At 40.6% G+C, this 15,872-nt stretch overlaps 1 protein-coding gene and 1 long non-coding RNA gene across 3 annotated transcripts in view; one reads left to right on the top strand and one right to left on the bottom strand.

Moving 5' to 3' along the window:
• The window catches only part of TSHZ2 (teashirt zinc finger homeobox 2), a 232,039-nt gene that overhangs the window by 38,550 nt on the left and 177,617 nt on the right, over positions 1-15,872 (bottom strand). The window lies entirely within an intron of this gene.
• LOC130155895 (uncharacterized) lies at positions 2,513-12,676 on the top strand. The gene is made up of 3 exons (XR_008824247.1): positions 2,513-2,832; positions 8,346-8,436; positions 9,574-12,676. It is a non-coding gene; the product is annotated as an uncharacterized LOC130155895 (long non-coding RNA).

Below are 15,872 nucleotides of genomic sequence, written 5' to 3'. Positions count from 1 at the left end.
AAAAAGGAAAAGCAGAGTTAACATAGCCATTATTCTCCATCTCAGGGAAAGCAAATCCTATTTTGCCTGTCATTACAGTAGGTAGAAAAATCCTTTCATCCAGTCATTAGTTGTAAACATTCCCGCGCCGCCTGGGACCAGGCCTCTGTTTCCCATCCCGTGCTGAAGCCATTTTCTAATACTAATGTTTTATACACACATCTCAGATACAATGCGAACTCCCCCAACCCCAAAGGCAACGGGGCATTCGTTTATACTAAATCAGAAGTGTCACCCTTGGCAACCTGCAGCACTGAAACATTTATTCGGCTTCACATTGCTGGCACTTAGAATTATTTCTTTCATGCCTGATAGCCGAATTACAATATGGCAGGTTTCCCCGGAGCCACTGGATCATTAGTGCCAGCTCACAACATACTTTCAACTGATATGGCATTTCATGTACAGCTGCCAATCAAGAGATGGGGGATGCAAATGAGGGTGGGCCCATTGCTGTTCAATTACTGTACAGCGAGCACTGTACAGCTCCGCTTAATGACTGGCAGTTGTTTTGCTGAGTGGAGGAAGAGCAGAGAACAGAGGCAGGAATTCCCTCCGGGAAGCTGGTTGCGAGTGCAAGAAGTTTTTACATTTGATTTCCATATTTATTCTTACAACCTCGCCCCCCCCCACCCCCCCCCCGCCAACCCCGTGTGTTTCTAAACACAAGGCCGAAAAAATACTTAGCACAGCTTGTTTTACAAATACACAGCCTTGTCAGTTCAGTCGATTGCCAAGGCCACATCAGCAGAAGATTAGACTTTCTTTTTTTTTTTTATTTCCTCCCCCCCTTCTCTTCAAAATATATGCTTCTTTTCAGAATGGCCCAAGATGTTTCAGCCTTGAGGGAGTTTTAAGCTTTACGGAATCCGTTATTATAGTCCATTTTGATGATTTTTGCTGTCCTTTTCACACATGAGAAATATGATGCCAACCTTTCCATGACACACATCTTCCACCATTTGTGAGCTCCTTCTGTCATGAAATACCTCTTTGAGGCCAAGATCTGCAGGGGTCAGTTGCTGAAAAGGATGAAAAACATCAGCAATCCTACAAAATCAGGACTTCTGCTTCATGTATTTATACATTACTCTGGGCGTTACGGCAGCCTGCAGACGCGCAGTGGTGGGTTCTGCAGGCATGGATCATGCCAGACAAACTGAATCAAACAACTGACAAAGTATGACAGAAGGGTAGGGTTTTCTTTCCCCTTGCTCCCTGATATGGAAGTTCAAGGAACAGAAGATGATACTCAGCAATTTCAAACGGGTTTTACTTTGCATTTTAGCATCAGTCACACCAAAAAAGTGAAGTGAAACTTATGGTACGTGGAAACAAAAAAACCCACACAAGCCATGCTTGTGTGACACTTGCAAAATAAACCTGTTTTGATTTCCCCAGGTGCTGATGCACATTCCTCTGTGGCTGAGCCCCTGAGGACATGCTCACGTGTAGCACACCCCATTGCACATCGTATTGGGCGCCTTTCCTTAAGGGAAGCAATGTCTAAATGACCGGTCACCTGCTCTGTGTCAAATGGTCCCTGCTAAGGTCGTGTTAGAGTGACATGGAGGGAGAGAGGGCAGCAAGAAACATGTCTGGAGCCCATTGACAGGTACTCAGACCTGTATGTCTCAAGGGCTTATTAGTCACTCTCCTCTGAAACCTCCTGGTCTCTGCCTACAAGGTCCTGCTTGGTTGCCAGCAGCAGCTCCTGTGTGTGGGCTGCCCATGGCCCTGCTGCTCCGAGCACCCTGGGGCTCTGCACTTCTTTCCTTCCTTTAACAGCTCTAAGCTTTCAGAATAAGGTCAACAGTATCAAACCCAGGTCATCGCTGTCTTTAACCATAGGAAGGCTGGGGGTGGGCTGCACTGCACAGCTCTGCCAGTGCTTGTAAGGGGATCGAAACACGGTACCTCCAGCCTCCTGCCCAGCTCAGCCCCCTGCTAGCAGCGCAGAGCCTGGCTATAAACACCAGTCACAGACACCCAAACCAGCACGAGACAGTTTTGTTCAGAAAATATCAGTTAATCTTTCTTGCAAAAACACAGATTTCAACAAAGGAAACTTTCACAGAGGAAGGAGCTCTCGAGTCCACAGCCAATTTCCAGTCAAAACGAAACACCAAAGACAGAACAGAAAAAAACAAAAAAAAAAAAAATCAATTAAAACTTTTTTCCCCCCCATATGTGGGGAAAGCAGAAACATTTTCCTTTGATTCTATTCCAATGACTACCACTCCACAGACTGGCCTAGTGTAATATTATGGGCAACATGAATATATGCCTGGCCTGCCGCTGCAGCCGTGGGAACGCACAGAGGGGTGATCAAGCCGTGGGGCCGGATATTTCATTATGTTACTTTGCTGGAAATGAAGGACCTCTTATAAATGTCAAGAACATTGAATCTATACCTGTTAAAATATAATTAAAAAATGAAGTAGTTCTTATGTGTGCATAGTAGCTACTTTTTAATGTTAATCACTGAGTTGCATTTAAAACCCTTTAAAAACAGGAAGTGATGTGAACGACTAAAGGCCTTTGTTGTTCTTTAGCTATTAGAGCACAGCAGAAGCCAATTAGACTTGTTTTTCTCAATGCTAAAGTAATAAAGTGAAATGCTCCTTTTTTTTTCTGTAACCAGACTGCAATCCTCCACGGCATGGTGTGATACAAAGCCATCCCAGAAATCACTGGAATGAGAAGCCCAACTGTGGATTAAGGAAAGTCGTTTTGTGACCGCTGCCAGTTTACAGTGACCAAATGACAAGAACAAGTCTGAAGTGGAGACAGGTAGGGAAGCACATCGCCCACGTGGATGCAGTGTCTGAGATATGCTTCTGCTTTGCTGGAGTTTCTCCCTCTAGTTCTTTGTTATTGAGGATAAAGTACTGGGTTGGACCCACCCAACCCACTATTCCCACTGCAACCACCTAATAACGAGCACACTGAGCCACTGCTCTCTCTCAAACCGCAGCGGAAGCATTTCCTTCCCCCTGCTAAGCATCTCAGGAGGACCTGAGAGTTGAATCACAGGAAGAAAAAGCCATTTATACGTGACCCTGAAATTATATTCTTAGTTTCAGTCTCCAAAGGTCACTTTAGGGAACCATAGTGGGATGAAAGTTTGGAACCGTGTGGTCACTGTGATCTCACGTGTGCATTTCACAGCCCAAGACTGCAAGTTGTGTTACAAGATTTACACCATTGCAGAACAGACCAAAGGTTTCTGCGGAATATTCCCTCCCACTTTCCTGCTCTTTTGTGGACTGATAGCATACATCTCAATATACTGTCTTAGCATAATGATACCATAAGTGTGTTTGGGGGGAGGGAAAGAAAAGCAGAAACCAATATGGTAAATTTTATCAGACTTCTCCAATAATCCTCAGATGAATTTCCAAAAAGGAAATGCCCAGGTTGTCCCCAAATAAAAATGACAGTTGGCACACATATATTCTCCTGTGCTTCTCTTTATCCTGATACGTTGATGGAGGCTTAAGATTAAATTATCAGTTGGTTTAGTACCTGTTCAATACCACTGGCCTAATTAATTTTGCTACTTTAGGGGTTATCTTGGAAATAATATTCCATGATGCTGTCCGCTCCTAATTGACACATCGTACATGAACTGATTTTTCTGCCTATGGAGAAGTAAATGCTTTTCCCTTAAGGACGGAGGGGAGAGAATTTTTCTGTTGCTTCTGGTTCATGTAAGATGACAATCAATGCCTCAATTTTTACAGAATAATTCCAAAAGAGAAACTTGGTCATACCTGACTGATAAGAAGAAAAGTACTTTACTGAATATACTTGTGCATGATATTAAAAACGGACACAGCAAAAAAAAAAAAAAAAGAAAAGGAAAGAAAAATATCTGATGGTTTAATTAGGGATAGAAATAGAGCTGTCTGGACACAGTTGAATGCCTGGTAGTTCCTGTCAGTAGCTACAGCCACCACATATTCACCACATCCAAACATACCCGACTGAGTAGAAGATGGAGGTTGATGCATGGTTCAATTACCATGCTGAGGTCAGAATCCAACCTTGATGATGTAATCAAACCACAATGCAATTGTTCCAAGTCATACATACACACAGGCTCACACAGAGACTAGCAATGCCACCCCTTGGCTCTAAAACCTGAATTTCCCTGTACACAAAAGAATGTATTTGCAGTAGAAATGGATGGCAAATTTACCTATGTTGTGGAGCACTCGGAGACAAAGATCTCACGTTTACTTATATAAGCCTAAGTTTTATGATAGACCCCTGAACTAGCCTGATATATCCAATGTATAATTTTATGAAGCATATCAAGTAATGTTTTTTTAATTTATACTTACGTAGCAGTTCTTGCTCAGTGGGCTCAAGATACCTTACAGACTACGTTACTGAGAACGCTTCCCTTAAGTATTTGTTACCAACATAACAAGCCTTTCTCTGAATTGCAACGTCAGAAAGTTAATTTTTGACATAAAATACTGTCCACGACTGTTGTATTTTTCTGGAAGGAAAACTGATCATTGGAAACATACCTATTACATCTTGATGACATTTTCATTGCAATTAGTAATCTTCAGATCAAACAAAAGTACAGTCCAAAGAGCAGAAGTGAGCTGACTGGTTAGAGTGCACGTTAACCACCTAACAGACCAAAGTTCAGATCTAACTCTGCCTAAATCAGAGGATGGGATCGTGTTGGGTGTGACCCTCCCAAATTTAACTTACTGGACCATTTTAGTTTTGCAGTGGTTCCTGCTTTTCTATGCCCCTGCTATGATTTTTGTAATTGTGTCTCACACTGATGAGAAACTAATTATTAATGTGTAAAATCTTGAAGTTTTTCACCAAGCGGAACTATTGTTTCCTGACCAGTCCTGGTGCTAATCACTCTGTACGGTCTAGCTTTTTCCTTTAGCACAGGCACAGTGAAAACAGGGATTCAAGATTCCAGGCTGAAAGCAGCTGAAGCACTCATTTGACTAGCCAAGGCTCAGCATCCAGATTTGGAATTTAAAAATTAATAAGAACCTCACACTTAAGTTTACAAGCTTTAACTCTTATCATGACACTCCCATTTGAACCAGTTGAATATGAAGCTAACGTCTCTCATGCCTGCTAGACCTTTGGGATTGCCACTCCTGTCACCCACCTCATAGCTGCTCTTCTGGCAGTCCACCTGCTTTCCATTACTGCGAGATCAATGTGACCAGACAGGACTATCCATGGGCCAACTTTGTCCACTAATGTCAGAAACAGGATCCCACATTTCAACCAGCTTTATTGCAGTCACGCGAGCTGCTCATGGCTGGCGTTGCGCAGGCAGGCACTGCACTTCCAGTCACCCCGTTTGTTATTTTTTTTTTTTTTTTTCAAGGAACAAGGAAATGGCAATGGCAAGCATGAAAATGAAAAGCAGCAGGATTCATTCCTTTGGTATAAACACCACTCAGTTGCAAATGACTTCCATCAGAGTAGAAGTGTACAGACTGGGGCTGTAGAATGCCTATAGTATCTCTATAATCACTATAGAGATATAGTGAGTGACGTCTCTGAAATAGAGAGGTTGGTGGTAAGTAGCCTGAGGTTAAAACCTGGTGAATACACCTTTAAATATTTTGTAGTTGAGAGAGAGGGAAGTGAGGAACTAAGTTTTCTGAGCAATGAAAAACAGTGAAGAACTTCACTGAAAGATTTACTCCTAAAAATATTTAGGAATATTAAAAGATTTCTGTCTGTCCAGGCTAATGCATGTATTCACTTGGATTGGGTTGTCCTCAAGTGTATGAAGTTTTCAGAAGATGGAGTTACAGGAGAAGAAGATGGGAAAAAGAGGACTCCTTATGCTAAGTTTACTGTTATACAGAAATAACAGAACCGTTTGCTTTAAGGAAAGGTAAAAAGATAACCAGGATCAAAACAAGAAAAAAAGTTTCCAAGATCCAAAAAGAAGACTTAGAATGTGCTAAATAACCTGAAAAGAATCCACATATGCTGAAATACCCTTTTACATTTGTAGGCCAGAAGATTATGTTTGTAGTATCGTGAAATGGATGTGTCAGGAGAAATACACCACTCTCATATCACAGGGCTATTGGTAATGTATTCAAAACATTGATTAGCTTTATCCTGATGGTAGGAGTAGTTAGACAATTGTAATCCTTAAAACTTAAGAAAATGCTTTCCTCAATTATTCTCCCTCCCTGCAGCATCTCTCTGTTTGTTATAGGGGCTGTTAAGACCAAATTTTCAGCAACACAAATGTGCAGAGAAACTACAAACATTGCAAAATAGAGCTGCATATACCCTTCACATTAGTGCGTATGAAAATTGTGCTAAATTAATGCTTGAATCAATGGTCATTGTGTTGGACATTTGGCTGCTTTTTTTTATTGCCTTTGTGCTTGTTGCATCCTGGAAGCTGTGCAAACAAATCAGGTGTGCAAATGAAATTTTAGTCAGGAAGATTTGGGTTTTTCTCTGTTACTTTATACTTTAATTTTTTTATGAGTCTTTTGTGTCTAGTTTTGTTTATAATGCCTCATGGCAGATCCTATTTGTGACTTACCATTTTAAAGCAGTTTTTGTATTTCATCTCTGTAGAATTCCCTCTGGAGGATGCTACCAAGGAGGCTAATCATGCCAACATGCCTCTGCCATAGCAGAGGAACTCAGGAAAAGAAGCAGATGATATTATTGCACGTCTCCAGGAATGTCAAATTCACCTGGGCTGCTGCAAAACTTGTCCCTTCCACCCCCCCCACCCCCCAAATGGGTGGAAATTATTTACATTCACTCATGCTGTACATCACTACTTTCCCTCACATGTAGGATAAGAGAATCAGCGAGCAGACTTGGAGCAGGAAACCAAAACTGTGCTTTATGCACTTTTTGCCACAAAATCCATTTCAAAATCTGTTGAACTGTCCAGCAGGTTGGCAGTGCTAATCATGAGGCATGACACCCTAAAACTGTCAACTGATCAAATAACTGAATACAGCAAAACACCTACCAGGATTCTAATATTCTTGTATTAAAGGACATGAAAGATCTTCTTGTAATATGACAAAAATTCTCCATTTATTGTATACAAGCACCGACCCAGAGACTGACAGTACAGATCCTGACTTGTCATTTGGATCTAATTTGCCAATAGTTACAGGACGAAATTTAAACAGGTCTCTTGTGCGTTTAACCTTTGAAATGGAGTTGTAGTTGCAGTCCCACAGTGACCTCCAAATCAAGGAGCACCAGCTGATAGGGAAGCCCTGTGGTCTGGGGAGCAAGTGTCTGCCTACAACAACAGAGATTCAGGGTCTGTTCATCCCACGACTGATTTCTAGCATGCCCCTGGCAAATCGCTCTGTCTGCCTTGCTGTTTGGACTCAAAGCTCGTTAGGGCAAGGACTGCTTTGTTTTGCAAGCTTTCTAGAAGGCTACTGTAATACAAATAGTATTGGTTTGGTTCAAGAATGTTTGCAAACTGCTTAGGATGTATGAATCAATTAGCAATGGGTTGGAGGTGATGATATGAAGAAACCTAGGGGTACATAATAAGTACATAGCTGTTCTCTATTCAGAGCATCAAATAGCTCCCTTTTCATGTCAATACTGAGAAAAAATAAGGAGATAACATCATTTCCCCTGAAGGACAGCCTACTGGAAAAGTGTCATTCGTTCTTGACCCAGCCTCTAAACTCCGGCTTACTGGCAAAATGGTAGAGGAGTTAGCATATCATCTTGGGGTGTGCAGCAGTGCAGAAGAATTTGACAGCCTCCTGGATGAGTTCTCTATTTACCAACTCTTCGATACTGACAGTGTTATGAAAGGGCCAGTAAACACAGCAGTGCTTTAGTTCTGGGGCACTCTTCTTGGCAAGAAGCAAGCACTGGGGCTGATTTTTTTGTTTAGTTAGACTCATGTCGATTCCTTCGTGCTTGCCTAACTCAAAGAGGCAGAGCCTGAAAGACTTCTTGCGAAAAATGTGAAAGACCAACTTATAATAGTGTCTAAAGAGCCAGTCCTGCCAAAAATATGTGCATTCAATGAGATTCTTAGCTGGTTAAAATGGAAAAGCTTTATGCAGGCTTATAGCAGCAGAGTATCTGGTCTACCAACTTTTCTTTACCACAGAAGTATGATATTGAGATAACAATTAGCTTGTGCTTTAAATCAAGCATACGTACTAAAAAAAAAAAAAAAAAAAGGATTCATATCTTTGCTTGGCTTGATCCATCCAGGAATTTGATTTAAAAGATAAACAGCTTAATTTGAGTATGTGAACGCATCTTTTTTACAGGACAAGAACCTAAACTTGAACAGTTACTGAACTCCTCCTGCAAATCTTACCATCACAGAAAATGAGGTGCAAAAGGAGAAATGATTTACAGGTAAAATATTCTGTATTATTAATTACATTAATGTCAATATTCAACAAAACAACTACCAAAAATCTCAAATCTTAATCACAATTTTTCTACAGGCTGCATCTAAATACCGGTATTACTCCAAGAGTATTAGTTTAGCAGTTCAGGTTTCCTCTAGAGCTAAAGGAGAGGAGTTGGTACATAGTGGAAGTGCCCTGAATATATCACCAAAGGTTTGTACTTTGCTCTCCTGGTTGCAGAGAGAGCCTAGACTCTAATTCAAGGACCTAGATCAAGTTCCTAGAGGTTAGAAGGCATGGACGACTCCCATCTGGCCCCAATGTTTTTTTCATCCCAAAGTTGGTCATGTTTGAGCAGCACATCTCATGATATGACTAGATGAAGACCCACTTACCCAGCTGTAGGATGAATATGTGCTTGAAGTTAATCAGATATGCAAGTGTTTGCCAGACTGAGCCCTATTTTGGAAAACGACTTTAAAAATCTATCAGTAGGAGGGGTAACATAGAAGTGTTATTATTATTATTTTACTTACTATTGCAAACTAACTGGTCTAATAACTTATGGCATAATAAATCAGGATCTAGTTAGTCTAGGATGAGATAAAAAAACATCAAAAGCATATGGAGCATAGCTTTTAACTGCTCTAAGACTCCCCCCCCAGCCTTTTAGCACTGTGACTTGTCTATTAATAAAGTGACCAGAAAGCAGACAGAGAGATTGTATTTAAAGACATTTCTAACAATGTTTAGACCTCAGCATGATGGCTATCTTAAATTTGCCAAATGAAGCCTCTAAATGAAATATTTCTCGTTCAGAATCTTCACAAATATGCAGATGTTTGTGAAGACGAATACAAGTTTGTTACGCTCCTGACATACTATCAATTTGTCAGCCTATCCTTTTGCACTTTGCAGCAGCAAATATGGCTTTGTGTAGCAACAGAAGGACCATCTTTCATTTCAGCTGAAGGCCACATTCTGCAGTTCAGTGAAATGTTTTAGACAAATGCTCTTCATAAAATAAGGCAAATGTGTCTTTTTTTTTTAGTTCATAGGAGGTCAGCTGTTATTCTCTGTCAATGGATTATTATCAAAGATAAAACCTTAACAAGCATTTTCTTTTTCTACTCATTTTTAGGGTCATATTACAATCCATTGAAGTTTTGTGAATCTGAAGAAAAAAATCAGCGACAGGACTCACCATCTGTTGCATAATGAAAGAGACATGTGGATAATAGAACGTCAGTTGAAAGGGTTGCAAGTGATCAAATGTTGTTCAGCACCTCAATAATATTTCCTCAGAAAAAAGGCTTGCTTCAGATATTTCAGCGTTGCAAGTTTTTGTTTGTTTTGTTGTTGATTCCTTAGCTGGGATTTGAATTTAATATATATTACATTATATATACACATATATATGGCTGTGGATTTCTCAAAAGTGGCTATCTATGACAGCAGTCATAGATACAGACAGCTGCTCCCTTTGCTTTTGAAGTTCAGGGGCTATGGAGAATGTACATGTACAGCTCATTTTTATAGATGTGGGGCTGAATTCTTAATTTAAGTCCAAATGCACAGCTCACACAACCCTATCTTACTAGTGTTCTTTCTTTGACATGAATAGAGAGCTGCGGGTCAATCCTTCAAAATATTCCAAAGTAAAAGGTAGACCTGAACAGTCTCAAGGCCAAAATGGTTTTCCCAGATGCTTTTGCAATTTTGGAAGAAAAAAAGAATACAAACTGCTTTAATATTTGATAAACCCATCACCTGATGGGAAGCCGCTCTCCTGTAATGAATCCACAAACTATGCTTTACCATATATCCCTTAAGGCTACTGTAGAAATATTTTCTATGATGTTCTCTCAGAACAAGAACTGAAGTTATATGAATCATAACTATCATTCCTAAGATGTCAGAGAGCTTATTAAAAAAATAGACAATACTAAATACTAATGCAAATAGCACTTCGGTCCGTTGAAAAGATGCCATGTTTCCATTGCTATTTTAAACAGTATTTTATCTAGCTAGCAGTGTGTCTTTCCAAACTTGTTCTCTCATAAACCATATTGTGCAAAGCCTACATATTAAAAAACTTTTTCACAGATATAAATCATAGCTTTTATAGTTCCACCAGAAACAAATCTGAACAATGGAGATACCAAAATATGGACAAAGTTATGACAGAATGACTCACTGCATCTATCTATATCTTAAATTTTTCCTTTACATGTTCCAAACATTTCTGTCCTCAACCATTTTGCAAGAAGATGCACCCATCTGCAAAGCATTCAGTTCTAAAAAACTTTCCTTCATACAGTAGTCAGGTTCTATTTATATTAAACACATTTTACTAATTTTCCCTTTCCTTCTGTAGAAACCTTGATAAGGAAAAACCTTCTCCTTGAATATTCAATCATTCAAATTAACGGGCATTTTCTTCGAATGTTGTTGTTTTCCCCCCCCATGAGTACTGGCAGATCAAAAGTTCACAGAAGTATTCTGGTGCAATTTGTAGATCAACTGTACCGAACAGTGTGCCTTGCTACATTTCTAATGGGTTACAATTGAAATGCTACATTTTCATTTTCGACTGACAATGAAAAACACCAAGTAATATTCTAAGGCCAAAAATTATTGCTGGAACTTATGAGCAAGTCATTTCCTAACAGCTTTGTTCCTTGAATACTGTCTTATCAAACGTGCCCAGGATTTTATTGAAGTGAACCGTTCTAATGAAAAAGAGCATTTGATGAACAGGCAAGGCTGCAAACTCAATTCCACCCCCCTGCTTTCCAGTTGGTTTCATCAGTAAAATAACCAGAAGCACCCAGGTGACCACAGATGAAAATATCCAAGTAGGAGTTCTTTAGGATGACTTGGGCTTTTTTATTTTTTTTTTTTTAATTTTAAAATTGTTCTTAAACTAGTCTCCTAAATATGGATGAAGACATCTGATTTCTTTCCAGAAATACTGAGCCTAGAGCAGAATACACACAAGTCTTGTATGTCCTCAAACTATCTGCTCCAATTTTTTAAAGTTCTTAAGAAATAACATTTTAATACCAAATTCTGATGTTCCATATGTTGGAAGTGAGCTTACCAATTATTACTGTTTTATTAGATTTAGTTTCCTCTTTGATCTCCTGTAACACTGTGCACTCAATATCTTTTTCTCCAATCCAGATGCTCAGAGTTTCACCCTACTAATATAGTTGTAGTCCTATTACTTGGAATTTCTGTACTTTTGATCTCACTGGTAGAGACAGAGACATAATTACAGTAACAGATCAGGCTGCCTGCCAGTATCAATGGTAAATAACACTGAATGACTCATAGTTTCACAGTTATAACGTGGTTTACACATTTTGGTATGCAGCTGCCCAACAGACTTAGCCAGAATGTATACACAAGTGCCAAATCCTTCAGAGATTTTTTTTTTTTTCCCCTTCAGAGCAGGGGACCCTTTCTCTGGCAAAGAGAAATCAAAAATCAAGACAGGCCAGACTCTTGGAAAATGAGTTTCCTTATCAAAAAATAAGAAAAACCAAACCCAGGAAAACCATCCACTTGAGAACCAAGTTCAGGCCCCACATCGATGGGTGTGATTCCCTAGCATCGCAAACCCTGCTCTAGTCTGAGCAGGTTAGGGTTCAGCCTTCAGTTTGTCCATCAGAAGTGGGACGAGGACTACTCGTTCTTCCATGCTGTCCTGCAGCACGTGTGCGGGGGAAGCACAACACAGGGCTGCGGGCTGGAAAGCAAAGTGCCCGCGTCCTGGGGGGCGGGGGGGGGGAACAGCCCGCTTCCAGAGCGAGCCATTTGGTGCCGGCTGGGCATTTTAACCACCCCCCCACGCCTGCTGCTACAGCACTTTTCAAGACTGCCTTTGTGCCTTTCTGCAGAGCTCATTGATCATAAGCCCTTCTTGAACCAGTTCTCAGATCACGGACCAAACAAAAATCCATAGGGCCACGTGTTGACATGCAAGTGCAGTATGCACGCGGTTCCTAGCCCTAGCAGTGAGAATTACCAGCTTGCTCTGCTTTCCGGGCTTGCTTTCCCATTCTCCTTCAGCATCTATTGTTTGCTTGGTGTAGCTTAAATACTAATAGGAAACCATCTTGGGACTTTTATCAACAAGTCCTCTTTAAAACTAAACTGTTCCATCAGCTCCTAAAGAAAGTGAACATGTGTGTCTTAACTCCTTAAAAGAAATCTTTGAAACATTATCTTGATGAAACATTAAACCAAAAAGAATTAAGAATTTATGTGACTGGTGTTTATAATATCCATTTAAACAATGTTGTCAATTAAACATTATTATGATCTCTAAACTGAGATACTATCTCTGCTTTTTCCAAAGCAGCAGAAACGCACATGCTAACGCAGTACAAGGAACTCTAAGTTTATGACCAGCAACAGCTGTAGTGCAACATGCAAAGATAACTCAAATCTCATGCTTCGGGGTACAAAAGAGAACACTGCGAGGGTTAGGAAGGACTTATTTAGTTCCGGTACAGAACCCCGTATAATAAGCTAGGTATACTATGAGGGTAGGAAGAGTCTGTCACATTATGAAGCAACGGATACATGAGAGAAGTTTTGTGGAGTAATTGAAAAAAAAAAACCGACCATAGATATATCCCCATGAGATTTACTGCACACCTCTGTGCTCCTACACGTACATGCTTACATTCAGCATTGTGAGATATAGCTAATATATGTCACATTAGGAGGATTATTAAACCTTCTCTATGATGTTTGAATAAGGGTATAATCATATATACACAATCCATAAATTTATACATATCTGCGCAGATGTGTGTGCATATATATATGTGTGTGTCATAAAATGCACATACTGGATACTAAACACACACATCTATAAGTAAGCACCAGAGAAAGTTTGATGAAGCAACCTAAAAAGTAGGTTACATTTTGTCAGGTCTTACAATCCCATTTCCCTGCACTTTTCATTTTGCTGATAGCCAGTAATGACCAGGTTAATTAAAATGGTCCAAAAACCCTGGGTGCTTGCCGGAGGGCAGCAGCGTAGCGAGAGCCTGCCCTTGCTGGCACTGCTCTGCTACTCGGTGGCCCACGCCACTTACTACCGAGCAGCAGCAGGAGAGGGAGAAGTTTTCCTTCCAAGGGATTCACAAGCACAATAAGATATTTACTGTATTTATTGCAGAGATCAAACCCACACACAGATGTCACATTTCTTGAATTCCATCAGTAGATCAGACAAGCAGTCTCTGGAAAGAGGACATTGCAGCCGGAAAGTTCAGAGTGTGCAGGCGTTGGAGGGCCATTCCTGCTCCGCTTTCTGTCATGCACCCTGAGCCTTTGTTGTCTCCGCAATGCTGATAAATCAATCCATCAAAAAATTTCCTCAGTGAAACTCAATCAAGAAAGGTCATGTCAGCGGGAGAGGAACAGATTAAATTAGCATCAAATTAGACATGGAAAGTGAGTTCTGTCAAAATCATCACAGCGCTCAGCACAATTAGAATATGTTAATTATGCATTTCATTAAGGTAGTGCTCTTTGAATGCGAGATGAAATGTCAGTGGTGTAGGCATCCGAAAAAAGGAAGATTGCCAGGCACAACTTTCTCTAGACAATGTGTGACACCTTCATTAACATCAAGAATCACAAGTCTGTCTTGACTTTTTTGTAAAGTATTAAACCGTTAACTGTTTGCTGGCACTCGGAGGAGGGAGAGCCATCCGCATCCCCCTCTCGCTCGGCTCTGCCAACAGCTTGCTTGCCCTGCCAGGAGCCCTGGGGACTGCCATGAGTGTCCGGTGGGTGCTGCAAAGGTAGCTGCGATTTAATGAAGCCTTTGCTGATGATGTGCTGAGGATAATGTGGCTGCCCTACGGGTACAGCTCTGGTGGGGGTGCAGCGTGGCTGAGCTACCGTGGCAAAGAGGGGGTAAGATAAGGAAAGGCAGAGGGAGGGATGGAAGGAGGGGAAAGGGTGGAACAATTTTTTTTTTTGCCTCTGGTTGCAAGATATAATCAACCTAAAGGGGAGAGTGAGAAGAAAAAAAAAAAAAAAAAAAAAAAAAAAGGGCAGCAGAGATTTGCAAACCTACATTTGACAAACCCTAATTTGGGAAATTATTTTGTATATCAAACATCTTTGATTCCTAATGATGAGCTGTTTTTCAAAGAGAAAAATGATCCCTGGTGAGCCTGGGAGGGAACTGTAGCTTCATAAAATACTACTTATAGGCTTTATTAGATGCACTATCAGATATTAGGTTCAGCGAGGATTAAGAGAAATTACATACTTTCTAGAAACATGAGAAAACCTGCCAAGTTCTGGTGACTTGGTTGGAGCCTTCTGTGCTCTCTTGGGGCCCACAGGTGGGGGACAGTTACGGACAGTCAAGCTTTCTAATCATCACCTCACTTGTACTTCTTTGCCTAAAATGAGGATATCAAAGCCAGTAGCTTTGAAATTGTGCCCATTCGCTCTGAAAGGAAGAGGCAGCAGCTTGCAGAGCTCTTCAGCACTCAGATCAGCTAGATAGTACCGAAGTTACTGGTGCACCTCATTTCCACAACCCAGCAAGCTTGTGTTGTCCTACTGCCACGGATAGCAACGGGAACAAAAACAGGACTGCCCAGCACAAAAGAAGTCTGCAAGCTGTGATCAATGCCCAAGACTTTAGTTTTAAGACACTTTGGGAATTAAAAAAGCCTTACTTTGAAAGTGTAAATTTACTTTCTGGTACCTCTCACCTTTCTTTTTGTTACTTACAAGGATGTGGTGAAAATACAATGTTGCGGTATCTCTAGTTACAGAACAATACCCTGAGTCTAATGTGATGTGCAGACCAAGTACTGTTCAACAGAAAAGCATGCTGTGTGAAATAAATTTTATCTATACAAGGGTGCTGCGCATACGGTATGTGGTACAGGTGGTAAATGGATGCGCAAACATGCGCCTTCATTGATACAGATGCAAACAGGCAGTTGTGTGCACACTTGAGTACTTGCAGAAACAACCACACGTTGTACCTGAACATTTCCACATCTAAGCCATCCCTTGGCTATTTGTTTCTCTCCCTGGCTACAAACTTCAGTCTACTGATGGTATTTAAAACACCAGAGGACTGAGAAAGGGGTTACTGTGAATAAAGGAAATTTCAGCATGTTTTTAATGACCTTTTCTTTGGTTTATTATAGCTTTTGTAAATCCTGCTGGAGAACTCAAAGTTGCCAGATCTCCTCTCCAAAGATACATACTGCAGCTTCCAATGCCCTCAGGACTCCGTTTTAATATAACAGGTTCCAATACAGTCAAAAAATGCCAGCAAGTGAGTAGGAGCCAGAGTCTACTTCAGCACACTTGGCTGGCCTCACAACTTTCTGAAATCTCTGTTTTCACTGGAGCTAGAAAAAACAGATTTTTATCATTTGA

Source organism: Falco biarmicus, chromosome 10 (assembly GCF_023638135.1).
Source record: "Falco biarmicus isolate bFalBia1 chromosome 10, bFalBia1.pri, whole genome shotgun sequence".
NCBI lineage: Eukaryota > Metazoa > Chordata > Aves > Falconiformes > Falconidae > Falco > Falco biarmicus.
The sequence above is the reverse complement of the archived record's forward strand: the minus strand, read 5'-3'. Positions and strand labels throughout refer to the sequence as shown.